Source organism: Numida meleagris, chromosome 6, assembly GCF_002078875.1.
Source record: "Numida meleagris isolate 19003 breed g44 Domestic line chromosome 6, NumMel1.0, whole genome shotgun sequence".
In the NCBI taxonomy this organism is placed as follows: Eukaryota; Metazoa; Chordata; class Aves; order Galliformes; family Numididae; genus Numida; species Numida meleagris.
Genome location: NC_034414.1, coordinates 35,044,175 through 35,063,611, shown reverse-complemented (window position 1 = coordinate 35,063,611; position 19,437 = coordinate 35,044,175). Strand labels below are relative to the sequence as shown.

At 35.7% G+C, this 19,437-nt stretch overlaps 1 long non-coding RNA gene across 6 annotated transcripts in view; it reads right to left on the bottom strand.

Annotated features, from left to right (window-relative positions):
- The window catches only part of LOC110400948, a 112,724-nt gene that overhangs the window by 20,558 nt on the left and 72,729 nt on the right, over positions 1–19,437 (bottom strand). The window contains exons 5-8 of one of the 6 annotated variants that reach the window (XR_002440170.1): positions 14,360–14,456; positions 5,708–5,828; positions 5,238–5,299; positions 289–2,846 (exon numbers count right to left, since the gene is read on the bottom strand). This is a non-coding gene — a long non-coding RNA (uncharacterized LOC110400948). Of the gene's footprint in view, positions 1–285; positions 5,829–14,359; positions 14,457–19,437 lie in introns of those variants that run through there. The other 5 variants (XR_002440167.1, XR_002440168.1, XR_002440169.1 and 2 more) reach the window with 5 other exon arrangements.

The following is a 19,437-nucleotide window of genomic DNA, read 5'->3' as shown; positions in this document are numbered from 1 at the left end:
GGACCAACACTTCCATCACTTCACACTTTGAGGCTCAGGATACTATTTTTCTCTGTCCTTTTCTACATCCCATTCATGATCAAAGCCTTTCCTTTGGCTTCTAAACTTATTTTCCTCTATTATTAAGTCCATAACTCAGCATACCTCTACATCTTACACATGCACACCCACTGTCTTTTACTTCTTGCTGACTGAAAAGTCTGAACATATGGCTACAAAGGCAATAATGAATTTTGTGTACAAGGAAGTTACCTAAGTTACAGATTTTATCTTTCCCACCAACTCTCTACTAAAATGTTGTAATATGTTTCACGAGATTTCACAGAATTGATGATTCTGAGATTTAAAGGAAGAAGAACATACACTTTATTGCCAAATTTTAATATATTCTTGAGGAAAAGATAGTAAGCAGTAGAAAAAGAATTATCCTCCAGGAAAACTGACTAGAGCAGTAATAGAATAGGCATGCCAAATTTTCTCCAGCTGTAACTTGGAAAATGTATTAGACTTGAGAAGAAAGTAACTGGCAACCCACCACAGAAACATCATCAAGTTATAAGTGGTCATATACAATAAATGCTCAAAAGTTAGATTTTCAGGAAGAACATGATATTCAACAAAACATGATATTCAACATAACGTTGAACAAAACTGCAGAACACATTGATTGATTCTCAGAACACAAACACAATCTCTTCAGTGCAGTGGCAGTACAACCTATTCAGTCATTAACAATGGAAAACCTGAATGCCTTGGCATTCAGCAGAGATAAAAATCCATTAACTTTAATAATGTTTTACATCTCTACAGACCCAGCACCCAGAGTAGAAAATGCAGACTTTAAAATTTAAATTTGAGCTGTAAAATCAGGGAATAGATTTCGCAATCAAAATCATTGTAACTTTTATCCTACAAGTTTTTAATCTGCTCCATTTAATGTTTGGTATTAGTTTACAGGTTATCATAGTTGGAAAGTACTTCATTTAAATTGCATTCAATTTAATATAGCAGCTGTCCTAAAAGTAAGTTGCAGGTTGATGAATGCTGATAAATATTTATCCCAACTGTGTTATTATGGTTTAAACACTTAGCAGGAAGGACTTTTAGGAAATTTAGGTAGGAAATAAAATGGAGAAATAAATATAAGCTAATCTGAATACAGGCATGTTAGTATGGAGAAGTTGTAGAGTCTCCATTTGTGGGCATAATCAACACATGGCTGGATACAGCCCTGGAAACCTGCTCTAGCTTACCCAGCTTGAGCAAGGAGCAGGACTTGAGGTCCCTTTCCATATCAACTATTCTGAGATTCTGTGATCCTCCCATGCTAATTCCTTCCACATTGCTGCTGACCCGAACAGGAAATCTTTGGTGTGCTCCTTATTATCTTGGTCTCAACATATGTTCTTTCAGGGGGCTGTTTGTAAGTTTCTGAAAATGATGAAGACACTGCATTTCCAGCAGAAACAGGCAAGGGAGTGAAATTCTCAGATGATGCAATGAAAGGAGTGTCTCTCTGTGCCCATCTGAAACTTCATTTAATCAGCTAAGGTTTACAGTCAGTTTGAAGTTACAGACCTCAATTCCTTTATTGGCTTTTTGCAAGTGAAAATAATAATGCAAGCCTTAATGTCATCTCTGATTTTGCCATTTCACATAAATACTTCGGTGGAATAGAAGCTATCTGAATCTGGGCCTTTAACTATACCTATGTAAAGCTATATCAAAACAAAGAAAAAAGTATATGCTAAAACTATGAGGTGATTAAAAAGTCAAGAAGTTGTAAAATAGTTTTGTCACTATTAAGGAAGTCTATACAAGAAATCAAACTTTTGAAAGAAATTAAATTGATCAAGTATTAATGAGTAGCTAGTGAACAATGATTTCACTAATTTGAGAGAGTTTGAACCTTATTTTTCAGAGCACTTAAAATAACAAGCATAGATCCAACTCATTTCAGTCACAGCTGTGATCATTTGGCAGTTCTATGTATCCGCCAAAGATGACTCAAATAGGTACCCAGAAATGTGGCCATTTTTAGCAGCCACTAGCAGCCATATGACAAAATTTTGGTGTGACTCCATTAACATCACATTAGAACTTTGTGGTAGATTCAGTTCTCACCGTCACAATTTAAATCCCTCATCCTTCACCTACCAGTTCCAGACATTCTCTGCTCCTAAAGACTTTCCCAGTTACATGATGGATAAATTAGATTTCTTTCAGTAATTTATTCTCTTTCATAGTTTATCCTTGATAAACACCCAGAACATAGTGTAGTGTAATTAATCAGGCAAAATGTGAAGAAATTCTACCAGAAACAAGTAAATAGGGACTAAAACTTACACATCAGAGCTGAAATGGCACTGCCGAATCAATCTCATTCCTTGGGTTTCCTAGGGTTGTTTTTTTCTTTTTTTTTTCCTTTTTTTTTTTTAAGTTTCTAGCTTAGAAAATTATCATTCTTGCATGTAATCACCAGCTAGCTATTGTCCTTCAATTGACGCTACAGCCATTGTCCCAGCATGCTTCACAGATATTTTTTTTCACAGCAGAATAATTCTGGAACAATTAAAAAGGAAATAGTATACTTATTTCAGTAGATTGCTGCCCTGTAGCTAATGAGCTTGTGGTCTTAGAAGATTTAGATGCAGTTTGTTGCTGACATACCTGAACTTCTTTTGGTGTTGAGCTGGTCTCTGTAAAGACAAGTGTGCCATACCATTCGGCCTACCAGCTGCTGGGCAGAGCTGAAGCATGCCTAGCACTCACAGTGCCCTGCACTATTAAGTTGAAGTGCGCCTAGTGTTCAGGAAATTGTATTGCCCAATTCTGAAAGGTTCTTCCTAAGATTTAGAATGTGATATTAATTAGTACAAGATGAACTGTAATACCTACAGCAGGCATGTCCAACCTACGGCATGCGGCCTGGCAGAGCTTGCAATGCGGCCTGCCCCCTGCCCCACACTATCATGGCGGCAGCTCTTCCCCACCAAGTGGCCTGGCTCAGCCCTGGGTATGCACCCATCGCTCAGCAACAACCAAACAGCAGTCTGCAATTGGCATTGTTGGGGCTGGAACCAGGACGCAGGGAGAGTGCAGAGCAATGCCAACTCAAATTATGGCAAATAATTGTATGCATTTTGATACACTGGATAAATACAATTCTATAAACAGTGAAAAATATGCAGCCTTGCTTTCTGTTTTGTTAAAGGAATTTGAGAGTAGAATTCAAGATTGCTGAAAAAATAATAAATTTTTTGGTATATTTGCAACTCCATTTTCATTTGACATACATACATGACCTGCAGGTTTCCAAATGGAACTGAAAGGAAAAATGGATCATATCTCCTTACTAGAGTTTTATAAGATCTGTCTTACCAGAGAAAAATATCCCTTGCTTCACAATCGTGTCTTATTTATGTCATCACTTTTTGGCAGTATGTTCATTTATGAACAACTATTTTCAAGGATGAATTACAGGAAGAATAAAATTTCATCAAAAATCTCTGACAAATGCCCTGAGAGCTCACTAACAATTGCAACCACTTTCACTGAACCGGGCTGATGCATTAGTTTCACAAAAACAAGGTCAAATATCCCACTAGTTTTGTGTCCTTTTTTTTTCCCTTTCTTTTTTAATAGTTTAGTACATTATATATATATATATATAAAGGTTTTTGCTTAAATACATTAACTATATCATATATTTTATATGTAGCCCAAGACAATTCCTCTTCACTCAGTGTGGCCCAGGAAAGCCAACACATTGGACACATATGATCTACAGGTTCATAACCTGACTGTATTTGGCTGGACAAAATTCAGGTTTCTGCTACAAAGCATGCATGGACTAATAATTTTACATTACATGCTATGAGATTTTTATAATATTAACAAATATTTTAAAAGTACTTATCATCCAGCTTCTGACATGAGAATTTCAGTCCAGATTTTAAAAATTTAGCAAAATTAATTGCAAATCAAAATTGAATATTAAAAGGGCAGCCATGAGTCTATATATTTTCTAAAATTAGTGTATTTTATGTGTAGGAGCACGTGTGAAAATGATCATATAAAATTACTACCTTTTTGTTAGCCTACATCTTATTCACCTTTTCCTTATTCATGTGTATGTGTGGAATGTATGTGACTCTGTATTGTCAAGGATGTGCATTCTTGTATAAGTGATTTCAATAAAATATTAAATCAAAAATTGAGAAGCCTCTCAGCTTTTCATATGGAATAGATAAGATGATGTGATAATAGATAATATAATGATGAGCAAACGAAAGGCTGGGGACGAAGTTTGGTATTGTCTTTCATTATATTAATAATATTTTATAATTTATGGTAGTGATGCATAACCTTTCATGCATGTTTACAAAGTAATCACATAATTGTTCATGCTTACATGATAATTAAATGTGTTGATGTTTACAATTAAATGTAATAACGTAAAGATGGTCTGAAAAATTGCCAATGTATCCTCTATCTAGATCTTTTAAAAATAATATACAGTAGCAACTAATTAGGTGATTAATCTTTATGGCAATTTACAAATGGTCTGTACAGTACACACACAAGCGGACACACATAAACACATTAATATTCTTACCTTTCTAAACATAATTAGATGGATAAAGTCAGTGCCTTACTTCTGTCTAAGGCATACTATCCTTACAGAACACCCGACTAGATTTAAATTGAAATATAATGTGAGTAACTGTGAAATATTTTATAATATGTTTTACATTATTTGACCTTACAAAAATTTTCTTAGCACTGTGATTTGTATGTACATTTTAGTCTAGTAGCATGAATCAATCAACTCCTGTAGAGGAATGACAAAAAACGGTCATTTATATTTCTGACATAGAATTTACATAACAATAGATTTCTTTTTGTATTTCAGTAAAGAGAAAGGTGTTTCTTGTTCTCTAAGACAGAAAACTTTGAAATATTTTTTCTTGCAGTCACATTATAAAGAACAAAATACTGTAAGTATTGTTGCTTCAGAAAAATGTACAACACAATCTTTAACCATTGCAATTAATTACAATTTTGTTACAGAAAAGGGATAAATCATGGGCTATTTAAATATTTACAAATGAATACTAATAAATTTCTCTTTTCAAATGCTCTTTTTGCAAAAGCTTGGTTTAAGATTTCAAGGGCTGGAGATGAATGTGGCTGCTGTACATTTCTGAACAAACAAACAATTTATTAAAACTGACCTGTAGGAAACTTGAACACAGCAGGAACTTAATAACCTTTGTTCATTGCAGCTTTACAGAATCTAGAAAAGGGGACAACGTGTAAGTACTGCTTAACACATTTGATATGTTACAGTTGTAAAACTGTAACCATGAGCAGCTAATCTAATTTAAAAAAAATCAGAAGTGATTATTAAACTTCAAGGGAGCTGTGAACAAGTGTTAGTGATTGAAGAATATGTGGGACTTCCATTCAAACAGTCAAATTAAGTGATCAGCCCCTATTTAGGAACCTTTTCAATATATTTTATGCCCCAGGGAATCTAAATCCAACCAAGAGCCATGGCCTGTGGTTGTTCTGCCTACATTTGCAACAGCTTGAGGTATGCCATCTCACATGGCTTAGGGAAATTGCTGCCAGCATAAACCAAATAATTCCCTCCCTCTGGTCCTCAAGAATAGCTGGAAAGTGTAATCTCTCATTATCAAACCTTCTGCTTTATTCTGTCCTGCTATAGCTCAGTGTCATTGGCCTTGTTCACAGTCATCTCATCTCATTTTTTTAATGTGACAGAATTGCATTCAGTGATCATAAGCTTGACAGATACATATCTGTAAAAGAAAAAAATATGAAGGGTAAATATGTAACAATTTTATTCAAGTTTAATACAAAGATGTATACATTTTTTGCCCATGCATGTTCATAAATCTCATCTGATGATGTATGATGTAATTCTGTATATTCTTCTTTTGAATAATAAAGGTGGCATCTTTCTTGGAATTTCCTTGTGTTTAGTGTTCATTTTCTTCATTCTAATAATTTCTTCAAACATATTCTTTACACTAGCTTCAAATTTCATCGGTAAGATCAGATCTTGAATTTCAGCTCTGTTAGGAACATTATATCTGTAGCTAAGTCTACTGTAAACTAACAAATGAGTAATCATTTTCTACTGTCATAAACCAACCCAAAAGCATTATTTTATTGTTCATTGTTCATACAGACAATCTAGCACATATTTACCCAGATAAGGGCTTTCTGATATAATTACTTTATACAAATTACTTCACCTAAATCTAATTAGCAACAGGAATGCCCTGGCGCACCAATCTCACAACATCTGAGCAACCTGAAAACATTAGGCTTCAGCCCATTCCTTCTCCTGCTGTATAATCGTGAAAACACTGTGGAATGACACAGGAGAATTATTTCCATGAAACTTCATAGTGTTAGTATTGGACTGGAAAGGATGGAGTGATGAAACAGAAGAGTGAAGCTTCTCTACAGAAAATCTAAGAAACATCTGAAGAATGTTATATTTACAAATGCTAAGAAATATGCTCAATTTATGGCTATTAGAACTGAGTGATATTATTCAGTGCTGAGCTTTCACTATTACTCAAACTGACAAAACAAATCTACCACGAAGTGAAAGCCCTACAACTGCAAAATGTCTTCAGCAAACCTCTTCCTTCTTGATCTGTAAGGATATCCTATGTTAGTCTAATAAGTAGGAACAAGATCTTGCTTTCTGAGTAGCAAGGGAAAAGAGAGAGGATATACTCCAATATCATAAAGTAGATGTGTTACAAAGAACAGAACCAAAGTACTAATGCTGAAAAAGTCTGGAAAAAATACTGTGTTCTATGCTGTGGGGTTACAAGAAAGGCTATTCAGAGCAGAAGCTGTGGAGGAAGATAAATGGCATGAGAAAGCAATGCTGAGAACCGAGGACACCTCCAGAAGAAGAGAAAAGCAAAAGGAACATCTCATGGCTCTGACTGGATAAGCACTTGTGTGCATGGTTAAGAAGTGTTTGTGGAATGTTTTGTTGACATGTAAAGGCGGGTGGGAAAGTTAAAAGAGAAAACCTGTGAATGTATATAAGGGATGTTAGAACCTGCAGTAAACGATTTGGATTGTTCACATTTGAATCCATGCCTCAGACGCTGCACTATGCTTTATAGCAACTCACTTTTCAGAGAGCATTTCTATATCCAAACCCTAACGGTTCTGTATAAGACTATTTACACTTATTTTTTTTTTCTTTTCTAGATATGTAGAGTGCCATGTAACTATAAAGAATAATGATAAGAAAAAAAACGGGAGAGAAAAAAAGATATACCTGAATTTAAATACCTCAAAATATATACTGCAAGTTGACCCAAGGGGCCACCACAAGAAGCTCAGTTCACTTACACAAACTCAGTGCTCTTTTCTCTGAAGTGTGATGCAAGTTTGCAAAAGGATATCAGATGAAAAAGAAACAGTAAAAGATTTACAAACAGTGTTATCAGATCCCTTGAACACAGTTCTCTCTCTCAAACATAATTTAGAACCCATCTATGCTAGTTGCTTCCACCTTCATCTCTTCTCAACAAATTCATTTAGTAACAACTAGGGTCAATCCTCTCCCTTTCTCTCTACCTCCCACAATCCCTGACTGCTTTTGAATGAGCCCAGCTTATTTTCCCCAAAAAATCAGCATCTAGAAGCTGTTTAAGATGAAGTGAGGAAATGGAATGCCCAGGTCAGACCGTCTTCCGCACTCCAATCATTGTACATTGATTCATTTCTACTATGCATATCTGTTCTTTCTAGAGGACAAAGGCCACCTGGCATTGTTCTGGAATAATTTTAATGGACTTCTATGTCTTCCAAGTTAACTTATTATTACATTCATTAGTTTTACAGCATTTAATCAGATCAGAGAAAATTTTATTCTTTTTTCTTTTTTAAATTACACACACAGACAAATATCATAAGGAACTGCCATCAATGCAGACAGCGTGATTAACACTCTGTGCCCAGTATGGCATTTACCACCCATCATATTAACTATGGCTGTTTAAAATTTCCCTATGATGCCAGTCATTTCAAAGCTGCTATTGTGGAAAGTTAGATATCTTATATTTAAATCAAAAGTCATTTGACCAACGCATTCACTTTCCTCAGGAACTCTGCAGAAATCTGTAGTGACTTTTCTCCGGCAATAAGATTTTGTTCAGTAGTAGAAAAAAAGATGGTCTCTGATTAACAAGTCATTTTGAGGAAGACCGTACTGATAGTTTAATATTGGGTTATATTAAATATTAAGGTTATACCTGACAAAGCTGAAGCTTGATGGTCCCTATAGCCTTTGACCATGCAAATATGCTTGGGTAAAGATATGTATTATTTAGAAATATCTAGATTAACATCATCCCATAAGGAAGGACTCCACATGTAGCACGGAATGGGAGTTACCATGAAGAAGTGGCAGAGACAAAGTGTTATGGACTGACCACAGCCCCCATTCCTTGTTCCCCTGCATTGCTCAGGGGGAAGAAGGTAGAGGAGGGTGAATAGGGAGAAGGTGTTTTTAGTTTGCTTTTAGTTTCTCATTGCTCTAGTCTGTTAGTAATGGGCAATAAATTATATTATTCTCCCTATGTTGAGTGTTTTTTGCCCGGAAAGATTGAGTTCCATACAGTGCAAATCTGTGTAAATATGGTTGTTCCAATTCCATGTGTGAACTAGATCTTGCAAACCAAAACAGATGCCTCTGCTGTCACAGCATGGATAATCAGCAAGCCACATAACTGGCCCAAAGGTAGTCAGAAGCTGATGCCAAAAAATCTATCAGTTTTGTTCTTGATTTTTTTTTATCATGTTGCTTTTATCTGAACTATTATTTGTTTCTAATGCAACACATCTTTAAGATCATTTTAGCCAACATTAAAACTTCTCTACCTATGCCAATTTTAAAAAGTATCTGCTAGTACTTAACTATTAGATGTATCTCATATCATCACTCAAGTGGAATAGGAAAGCTGGATGCTAAATTTAGACCTAAAGTAAATACATTCACTCTGTTATCTTCATTGACATGCACTGAAGATATCTTCTGCTGACTGAAAACCATCTGCTTTGATTAGATCAAAACAACAGTGAAAGGAAACTTTCTGTAAATGGAAGATCAGTGTAATGACAAAGGCCAATATCATGAAATGTGTAAAGGTAAAACATGAAACAGGAAACAGACACAGAAAAAGGATTGGGAAGGAATTCTGATGGGAAGTTCAACCAGCTTTGATAGAGCCAGGGGTAGAAGCAGGCAAAGAAAGAAAGATTGAAACAAAAGTGCTAGGATGGATTTTTTTTTTTTTTCAGAGGTAACAAGTAGTAGAAAGTTATCCTCTCTTGAAACTCATTGGAATTAGGAATTGTTTGGGAACTTAAGAGGATCTTCATCCCTTGGGAAAAAATAAGTGTTAGTGCTCATGATGGTTATTCATTCAAAGAGTAGGAAAGGAGAATTTCCTTTTCCTGTCACCTACAGCAGCTAGGTTTTGGGGTACGGAACATGGGTTTGGGTGTTCAAACGATACTGTTCCTCTTACTGAGGTTGTAATCTCCTTATGTGGAAATTTGAGTACATGGTAACTTTTCTTTGTTGTACGAGTCTTGTCACAGGTACTCAGTAAGTGATGGTTACTGATTTCAGTGACTATTATAATGTAGATTTCTTCCTTTTTTCCAGTCTTATTACTATTTTTAAATCAAGCAACATAAACCTATTCCAGATGGGTTCTCGTTTCCATAAAGACTAAATTACAATTTGCTTTTTATGAAACCAGTCAGCAATGATAGTGTCCTAGGCAAATGATGAATAGCTATTTTGGCTTGGTTCTTAAAAATGGTGTTTTCATATTTCATAGTGAGCTGAACAGAAGAACTGTACAGGAATTGGACTGAAACTGGCATTTTCTACAAAGTCATTCTGTACTCAGAGAAAAGCACTATCCCAACAACTATACTGTTACTAATTGATTTAATTATACACATGTTAAAAAAGATCATTACCTGTTTTCCATCTTTCTCTTTTGCCCTCAGATGTGAAGTGTGGGCTAAATTTACATAGAACTACACGTAAGCATTCCTAAGTCTTTGCTAAATATTTTTTTTTCTAAGCAAGTGTCTCTTTAACCTTTATTCTTACTGTTTCATAGTGCATATTTTCTTCCATTACTACTTTTGCTCCTCCATACTTGAATGACAGAAAGCTGCACCCACTATCACATGACCTAAATACTCACTTACAGAGAAATATTTTCAAACAGTGACCTTCCAGAGCAGGCTACAAATTTGATAGTAAAAGCCATTCTATTGATGCTTCTCCTTTCCTTTGTTCCTTTCTCCTAAGGAAAGTAGATTGGAAATACAGCAATTATTCTGCCTGAAAATTGAAAGGCTTTTCTGAGCAACCTTGCACAATTGAGCTGGCACATGTAAAAACTGTTTCTGACTCACTGAGCTGGCATATAGTGCTAAATCAGCATTGGCAGGGCTCCAGACATCATGTCACCAACACTGGATATTGTACTAAGTACCAGTTCTGAGTATTGTATCCAAATTGCTTTTATTGAGTTGTTTCCTTTAGTGCTGCAAGGTCTGGCTTAAGAAATGAAAGCCTTGGACTAAAAATAAAGAGACCATAGTGTAAATAAATGCATGTCAGCTGAGCCATGATTAACTGACTCTACTATTAATAAGAAGACTGCTTAAATTCCTTTCAATGCCCATATTTTCTTACACAGATAGACTTTAATTTTTTGTCAGTTATGAATTATCTTTATAAAATAGTTCAGAAAATATAAATATAGAACAAAATATTCAAAGAATGATTACAAACTCCAATACCTATGATCTACTGAAGCCTAGCAAACAATCTCTTTTTTTGGAAATAAGTATTTTTTTATTTCTTAGTTGAGGTCATAGGAAAGGATTCCTAAGGAACTGTTCTTCTTTGTAAGTAACTAGGTAAAACTTGATATTACAGTCAATTAGTCAGTCAATTTCTCATTTCTTTCTAAGCTATGCCATATTTCCTTTCACTTCCTGTAAACTGGGAATATCCACAGGGACAGCAATCATAGTTTGGCTAATCATGCAAATTTATTAATTTGCAATAATTCAGTTGAATCTGATCTGTATGCTTAATCTATAAAAAGTGACACCTACTTTGGTCAAGATTTGTTCCCTTTAAATTTAGCCCTATATTAAAGAGCTTCCAATGTACTTGATGGAAGATAATAGCCAAGTCTATAGTAGGGCTCATACATTACACAGAGGAAGAGAAGATGACAGAATTAGAAACAGCAGGGAAACGTGGCACATTAGAATAATGGAGCCTGTGACCATGCATCCAGAATGCCAGAAAGCCTGTGCAGCTATGTAAGGTCTGTGAGGTTGTCACTGCTCTTACTGTCCATGTTAATCAGCTTAAAGTTAATTTGTGCCACCATTCATGCTGCAATACCTATTTTAATTTTAAAGTAGATATACCCATAGCCTTTCAGAAAATAGGAATGGACCATAGTAAATCATCTAATTTACCCTCCTCTAGCAAAACAGAATGAACTCTGTCTGAATTACTCTTGATGTATTTTCTGATATCTAATCCCAGAAAGCTTCATCAAGGGATTTAAAGATGATCTGACACATTCAAATAATTTGCTTGGTTAACATCTGAAAGTTTGTGGACTTCTACATTATTAGCTCTCCAGTAAAAGCAGAGACAATGTAAACCTCTAAAAATGTGTTGGGAGAAGACAGAATGCTTGATTATACTCATCTGCAGGTTTGGCACGTACTTTAATAATCTTGTATCATAGAATACCAGTGAAATTCACTTGCCTTGAGACAATGGTGAAATAAATGTATTTGTTTACAAAATAAAAACAATCAAACAAAAGATAATGCAAACACTAAGACACTAAGTACAGAGAAGATTATAATACCTTTACTTGGTAGTTACTAGGTTCCAAAAGTTTATCTCACTCTACTCATATCTAGCTGTCAAGCTAAAACACACTTCATAATTTCTGGCTGATGTTCAGCCCTGCATCTTCAAGTTTTATTAATAGAAAGGAATCTGACAGTGGGGAGTTATGTTTGTTTTTACAGCAGATTATCTTCGAGAGCTATTCATATTCAAAATCCCCTTCCCTCCTTTTTGTCCCACTCTTTCTGGTTTTCTTAATATTAACTCAGTGGTGAAAAGTTTCCTTTCATCACCTCAATTCCCTTCTTTCCCAATCTTTGAAAATGCTAGGGTCTTCTGGATATGGTTAGATGGCAACATAACCTGCTAAAACACTCAGTGTTGCTCAGAGGTGAACCACTAACAAACCAAGAAGGAAAATTTTTCTTTCCCACATGCTGAGCAATGCTCAGTCATTGGTACTTTCATATTTACAAAGATAAATTGTACTTTGTGTTTCATGTAAATGTGTAAGTTTTCAATCAGACTTTTGCAAATGAGATTAGTGTTTGCTTTTGATTGTGTCACTTCATTAATTATTTATTAATTCATAACAACTGACTTTGTGGTGGTATTGAGTTTGGGATGAACAAAGCAACTAGTCTTGTCTTTAAAGTTCACGTAACTAATGTTGATTCTACAATCTGCTGAGGCTAACTACACTAATATGTTACTATACTTTCCATTTACATGGAGGTTTTCAATGTATATTTTAAATTTTCTTTCCTGAAATTTTAGGTTATTCTTTCTCATTATAACTAACACAGGCTGGGTTACAAGCATGTTCTCTCCTTGCTGCCTTCTCTCAGTTTCAGCTCCCTTCTTCCAACTCGTCATCATTTATCAAGTTTTCTGTACATTTTAGTTTCTCTTTTCTGTATTCTGTTCAGATTTGCATCTCTTGATATATCTATCGTTCCCCATGACTGAATGGTTTTCCATCTGATATTGAGCAGACCAAAACAATAATTAAAAATGCCTTAAATAACAAGGTATGAGATTTTCTGTTTCAGACCTTGTGTTGCAGACCCATGCTCTGTTTGTATGCCTGATCGCTGTTGCCCGCCAGTGTGTAACACTTTGGCATTTGCTCTTGTAGAGCAGCAACCTCTTTTCAGCATCACCTTTTCAGTCTATTAAGAACTTTTTGAATGTAAATATGTTTTCCATTATGCTTGCATTTTCTCTATAATTGTGTAATCTTCAAATGTGGTAATTGTTTTCTGTTCTGTTGTCCAAATCAGTAATACTACTGAACCAAACAGGACAGATTGTTGTGGAACTTGTACTGATGTATCATTCTAGTTAGTGGAAGGGTTTTCATTTCACTTGATAGTAACTTTGTGATTGTATCATTGCTAGCTTTTGAGGATGTAATAGAAACTGGGCTGAAAGCCTTATGATATTAATATTAATTAACTCTCCTGCTTATATTTACATACAAACAAGCTTGTACATTTTGTCAGCATCAGTGTGGGTGTACTGAATCAACATCTTTTAATTCACTGAAGTTACTGAATGTAAATGAACAAAAGTATTTCAGATGAATGAGCATTATTTTAGTCAAAAATAAAGACATATGTATTTGTTGATACTAGAAATGTACTCTTCCAGCATTTGTTCACGTATCTTTTCTTGCAAACAAAGGACATCTCTGGAAACATAAGTATATAAGAATCTGACTTGAAGAAATGTTCAGTGTCTTAACAGTCTATAAATAACCAAAGTAGGCCTAACTGTTTCTGAAATAAAAATGCCAAGCTTATCAGTAGAATCCTCAGCTGTAGTTAGCTCATTTTTTTTCTATGGAATCACTATTTTTTCCACCTTGAGCCGATGAAGCTGTGCATGCTGAAATCCTTTGAGGCAGTTGCTCCAGTTAGGACTAATTTGACCTCCAAGAATTTGGTTAAAAAGGAAGCAGCCTTTCAATCTCTAATGCAAGGAAATAGCTTTGGTTAGCACTTTGGAAAAAAATAAAAGGGGTTTTATCTTTAATAATTATATAATATAACATGAAGCATGATTCACTGTAAGAGCTTTGCTAACCAATGATGTGGTTAAATAATAACCATAACTGAAATACTTTAATTATTAAAAAAAAAAAAATGTTAGCGAAGATCTTTATATGTCCTTGAAAGGACACTAATGATGATCATATATAATGTACTAAACACCCCCTGCAAATCACTCTGCTCTCGATTAGTTTTATTCAGAACACAGATTCTGATTTTGCTTTGGAAATCTTTATAACTTCTGTGACCTATACAGTTGAAAAAAAACCCATCCCACAGCTATACTTTTCCAAAAGCAGAACAAAGAGAAGAAATAACATACCTTTCACAAGGGACTTAGTATTATCTGAAACCCTATAATCCAAATCTCATTCTCTTTCTTCAATTGGTTGAGTGATTTCAGTAGGCGTGCCTGCAATCTAATCAATTTAAAAACAGCTGTAAAAATAGATTTCATTCACTGAAGGACATCCTACTCGTGGATTAACATCAAAGTTATTACACACAAAAGGGGTGTGATGAATTACAAATATCTTGACAGTACCATACAACTTACCCCAGATTGTGACATTTGGGGGAAACTTCAGAACCCCAAACTCTCACTGAGAAATAATACGTACATATAAAAATCTCATTTTACATAGCAGCAGATAAAGGTTTCTTCCTGTGCCATGAAGATCTTGTGAAACACGATAATAGCTGGTTAACACTCATCCAGAGGATTTAAAAGTGTGTATAGATAAAATATCATAATCATATTAGACAAGCAGAATTTGTTATAGCTGAGATCAGCTGCACTAGCCTTGCTAATAGTTTTGCTAATGCATGCTTACTTGAGAACGAGAGACATTTTTGTTAGAGCTAATTCTCAGAATATATAATACATCCGTGAATGGTAACAGCAATCATTCATGATGCCTCACTAGCAATAGTGATCCTGGTGACAACAAACTACATTAAAACACAGTAAGTATGGAAGGGTTGAAGGTGATGGAAGCCTAAAATGAAACACCTTAAAAGAAACATTGAAAGTATTTTGCATGGAATATCCTCCTGTTTTTCAGAGACAAAGTATTAATTTTACTACATGTGTTGCAATAAACAAATTGGAAAAAATTTCTACGCAGAAAATCCAGTCTAGAAATTTTCTTGCTCTCAGTATTCCAAAAAGAGAAGGATCATAAATAGAAATGTTTTAATATGTTGGTGCAAAAATCAAGCTTGTGCTTAGTCATACTTCAGGAAAGTAATCTGAGTTTTATTTTTAAAAATGCATTCACCTATATATTTTGAACCAGAAATTCTCTACATTTTCAGTCTAATTCCTGTCTTAGTCAATTGACACATATACCAGGGAAAGTTACAAAAACATACCTGAAATAATCTACCTAGAAGAACAGCCTTTCTTTTCTAACTTTCTGCAGGCTAATTTGGGTTTAACAGCATGGAATTTCATATGTCTTCCAAATCTGATATTCATTGGACTTTAACAGTAACTCACGGCAATGCATTCTGAAAAGTTGAATTTCCATGGCATGTATTCTGTTCTTTGATTTTATTCTGTGTATTTTACTCTGTCCTTCTTTTCTCTACTGAAGCTGCTGATCTTTTGCATTACTCAAATTTGGCAAGCCATTTCCTTTTTTCCATAACATTTTTTGAAATCTTTTTTTATTATTGATGTAATCTTCTTTGAGATAAGATGGTCAGGACTGAAATCAGTTTAGCAAGAGAGTATACTACTAATTTATATACACTGTATTATTTCCTTCTTACTCGTTATATACAAAAAACTTAATTTTCATAGATGACTTGCATACAGTGAACCCCCCTAAATCATGTATTTCCATTTTAATAGAGGTATGAGAGAAATTCGCTTAATCCAGGATTTCTAAATGCTTCTTGTTTCCAGGTAATCTTATTTTAATGTCCTGTGCCAAATACTTGTTTCACTTGAACAACATTTTAATTTAGTATCTGTGTTTTCTATTGATTTAATGTTCCAGCATTCAAAAAGTTCCCTCTACTAGATATTGTATTTTTAACATCTGTGGAAAGGTAGAATCTTGTAGATTTTACTTTATCTCAGTAGCAGCAGATGTGAACTTGTTTGATAGATTAACAGAAAGTTGTGATACCCTTATCTCACCCTGTTGAATGATACAGCTGTGACTAGGTGTTTAGTCTGTATTTCCATTCAGATGGGATCTGTGTTTTCTCTTAAAATGTATATAAGACTTTTCTAAAATCATTCAATGCATTTCATAAAACTAACTGAAATAGGAAATCATAGAATCATAGAATGGCTTATGTTGGAGGGGACCTTAAAGCCATCTAGTTCCAAAGCCCTTGCCATGGGTAGAGTTGCCAGCCACTAGATCAGGCTGCCCAGGATCACATCCAACCTGGCCTTAAATACCTCCAGAAATCCACAACCTCTCTAGGGAACTTGTTTCAGCACCTCATCACCCTCTGAGTAAAAAGTTTCTTCCTAACATTTAACCTAATTCTCCCCTCTTTTAGTTTGAAACCATTTCCCATTTGTCCTATCAGTATCAGATTACGCAGTGTTAATCCCTCTCCTGCTTGTAAGCTCCCTCCAAGTACTGGAAGGCCACAAAAAGGTCTCCTCGGAAATGCTGGGCTCTCTCTAATACCCGGTACGCATTACATGTGTAAGGGAATATCCCCTTGGGAACTAGTTGCCATTGGTTGAGAGTGTCTCCCAGAATACCCTGTTATGTTCTTTTTTTGTATCATACAGTTTTATCATCCACAAAGTCAATGAGAATTTAATTTGAAAAGTTCATGTGAAAAAATTTTGCTTCCAAAGATGACAAATGAGACTTCTGCCTGTAAATATTACTAGAAGCACCAAACTGGTACAAAACCAACAGCAAGCATATGGAAACAAGGAAATCATCTGAACAGGTATTTTTCCTGGGAGCATGAACATGGGAATTAATAAAATTGGCACAAAATTATCAGAGATCACAAACTGTAGTTTGGACTTTTGTCCAAAATAATCACTAGGTCTGGTAGGTCTGTAACTTGCCAGCTAAAGCTCTAGAGGAACCGACACACTTTCTGTTTACAGGTCAATTTTACCGCATAAGCGTTAACAAGACCTTAACTTTGCAAATAAATTACCTGTAATATTGTGAACTCTCCTCCTTCCTCAGAGTAAATATGCTCTAAGAGTTCATCTTAATTTACCCAGGTAAGTATAAGAAAACTTCTGTTTTTGTTTGTGGTAATAGGTAACAGTTTCAGGAATCGTTTTCTGTAGCTGATGTTGTTCTCATCACTAGCATTACCAGACATGAAGACAAGAGTCATTATATCTGCTGTAATGGATCTTGGTACTCAGACTGATATGGAAGCCCAGCAACACCTTGTTTATGCAGTTTTGAGGATGATGTTTTCTGAGGATGTTTTGTCTGCTGAATCCTTTCTAATACAGCCTATATGCTGAATGTGTATGGTGGTAAAGGCTCATCTGCACACTCACAAAGGGACATGGAGACAGAGGGACAGGTGGAAGAGGTTCCTTCCTGGCCCATGTAGGCACTATCAGCCCACCAAAGGCCTATCTCCATAGGGCCATAGAAGCACAGGGGAGCAAAGGCATGTGGGGATCTGAAAATAAGGATTGAAAATAAGACAAAAAACGGGGTTCTTTGCCCTATCGTACAGGTGTGAAACCCATGAAAATTAGTCAGTGCTGGAGTACCTTTTGAACTGGGACAGACTAAGAGATGCAGGGGAAATCCATTTGGGGATTACACAGGATTTACTGTGGGATGTTTAGAAGAGGAGCTACAGACAGGGAAAGGGAGGCATTTGGGTGATTTTGGAAGGAATCAAAGTTCTTTCAAGGTGTGGTAAAATGTAGAAATAAAGTGATAAAAAAGGCAGATTGAGTGTAAAGAGTTTGCTGGTTGGCAAACTTACGTGGCTGTGCCCTCTGACTGATCAGTGCTCTGACTTAAGAAGTTACTTTATGCCTCTTCACAACAGAAAGCTGACAAAAATAAGTGTTCCATATTCGTTCCATTTTAAATCTGAAGTTAACATAGAAGGAAATATTACAGGATATGTACACAAGCAGGCCTCTACTTCACAAATGGAAACCAGATGCCATAGTGTTGAAACTGAATGCATAATAAATAAAAGGAATTTACAGACATTTATTATCAACTTTATCCTATGCAGAATCTATAGTTGGCTCATAATTCAGAGAATGCATTTTTTCTTCATGATAGTTTCTGAAAAGTTTCAGTACACTGAAGATCCAGTGAACTGTCACAGAATCATAGAATTGCTCAGGTTGGAAAAGACCTTCAAGATCACCAAGTCCAACCACAACCTAACCATACTACCCTTACTCTAACAACCCACCGCTAAATCATGTCAGAGCACCGCATCCAAATGATTTTTAAACACATTCAGGGATGGTAACTCAACCACCTCCCTGGGAAGCCTGTTCCAGTGCTTAACACCCTTTCTGTGAAGAAGTTTTTCCTGATATCCAACCTAAACCTCCCCTGGCGCAACTTGAGGCCATTTCCCCTTGTCCTGTCACCAGTGAGAAGAGACCAGCCTCGCTCTCACTGCAATCACCTTTCAGGTATTTGAAGAGAGCAATAAGGTCTCCCCTCAGCCTCCCCTTCCCCAGACTAAACAGCCCCAGTTCCTTCAGTCTCTCTTCGTAGGGCATATTCTCCAAGCCCTTCACCAGCCTTGTTGCCCTGCTTTGGACCTGCTCCAGCACCTCCTAGTCCTTTCCGTATTGAGGTGTCAGTACAGTGTCTATAACTTTGACAAACATTGAAGACCTTCATGTGTGAGGGCGATAATGGAAAAGATAGAACTATAGCCAATTACAGGATCACCTTCACCTTCAATGCTGTCTGCAAACAAACAGCTTTCCCCTTATACACTCTGCACGTCTAGTTGTTCTTAGAGTGGGGGTAATTAACGTGATTAAAAAAGCTTCTTAAGAAGTCATATCTTTTCAGATAACATGCCAATAACTTCAAAATTGTTTATTCATTTGCCACATATTTAGTAAGTCATTTAAAAAGGGTTTGATGCACGCTTGCATTGAGACACTTAGATTTCATTCAAGTTCTGAAATGACAGACTTGCCCAGCAACAGCAGTGGTTCAAAGTATCAATGCTTTTTTGGCAACACTTTTATCAAGACATTAATATTGCTTTAAGACTCTGCCTGTGCATATACCATATAGCTTATATTTAGAAAGAAAATCCTAGTGGGATTCTCTAAATCTGCAGAGTGGTCAGTCTTTCATGCTGTTATGGTCCACTGCACAGCAATGCTGTGACTCAGGAATAAATAATGCTAGGTCAGCTTCATGTTGAAAAGATGGAATATTT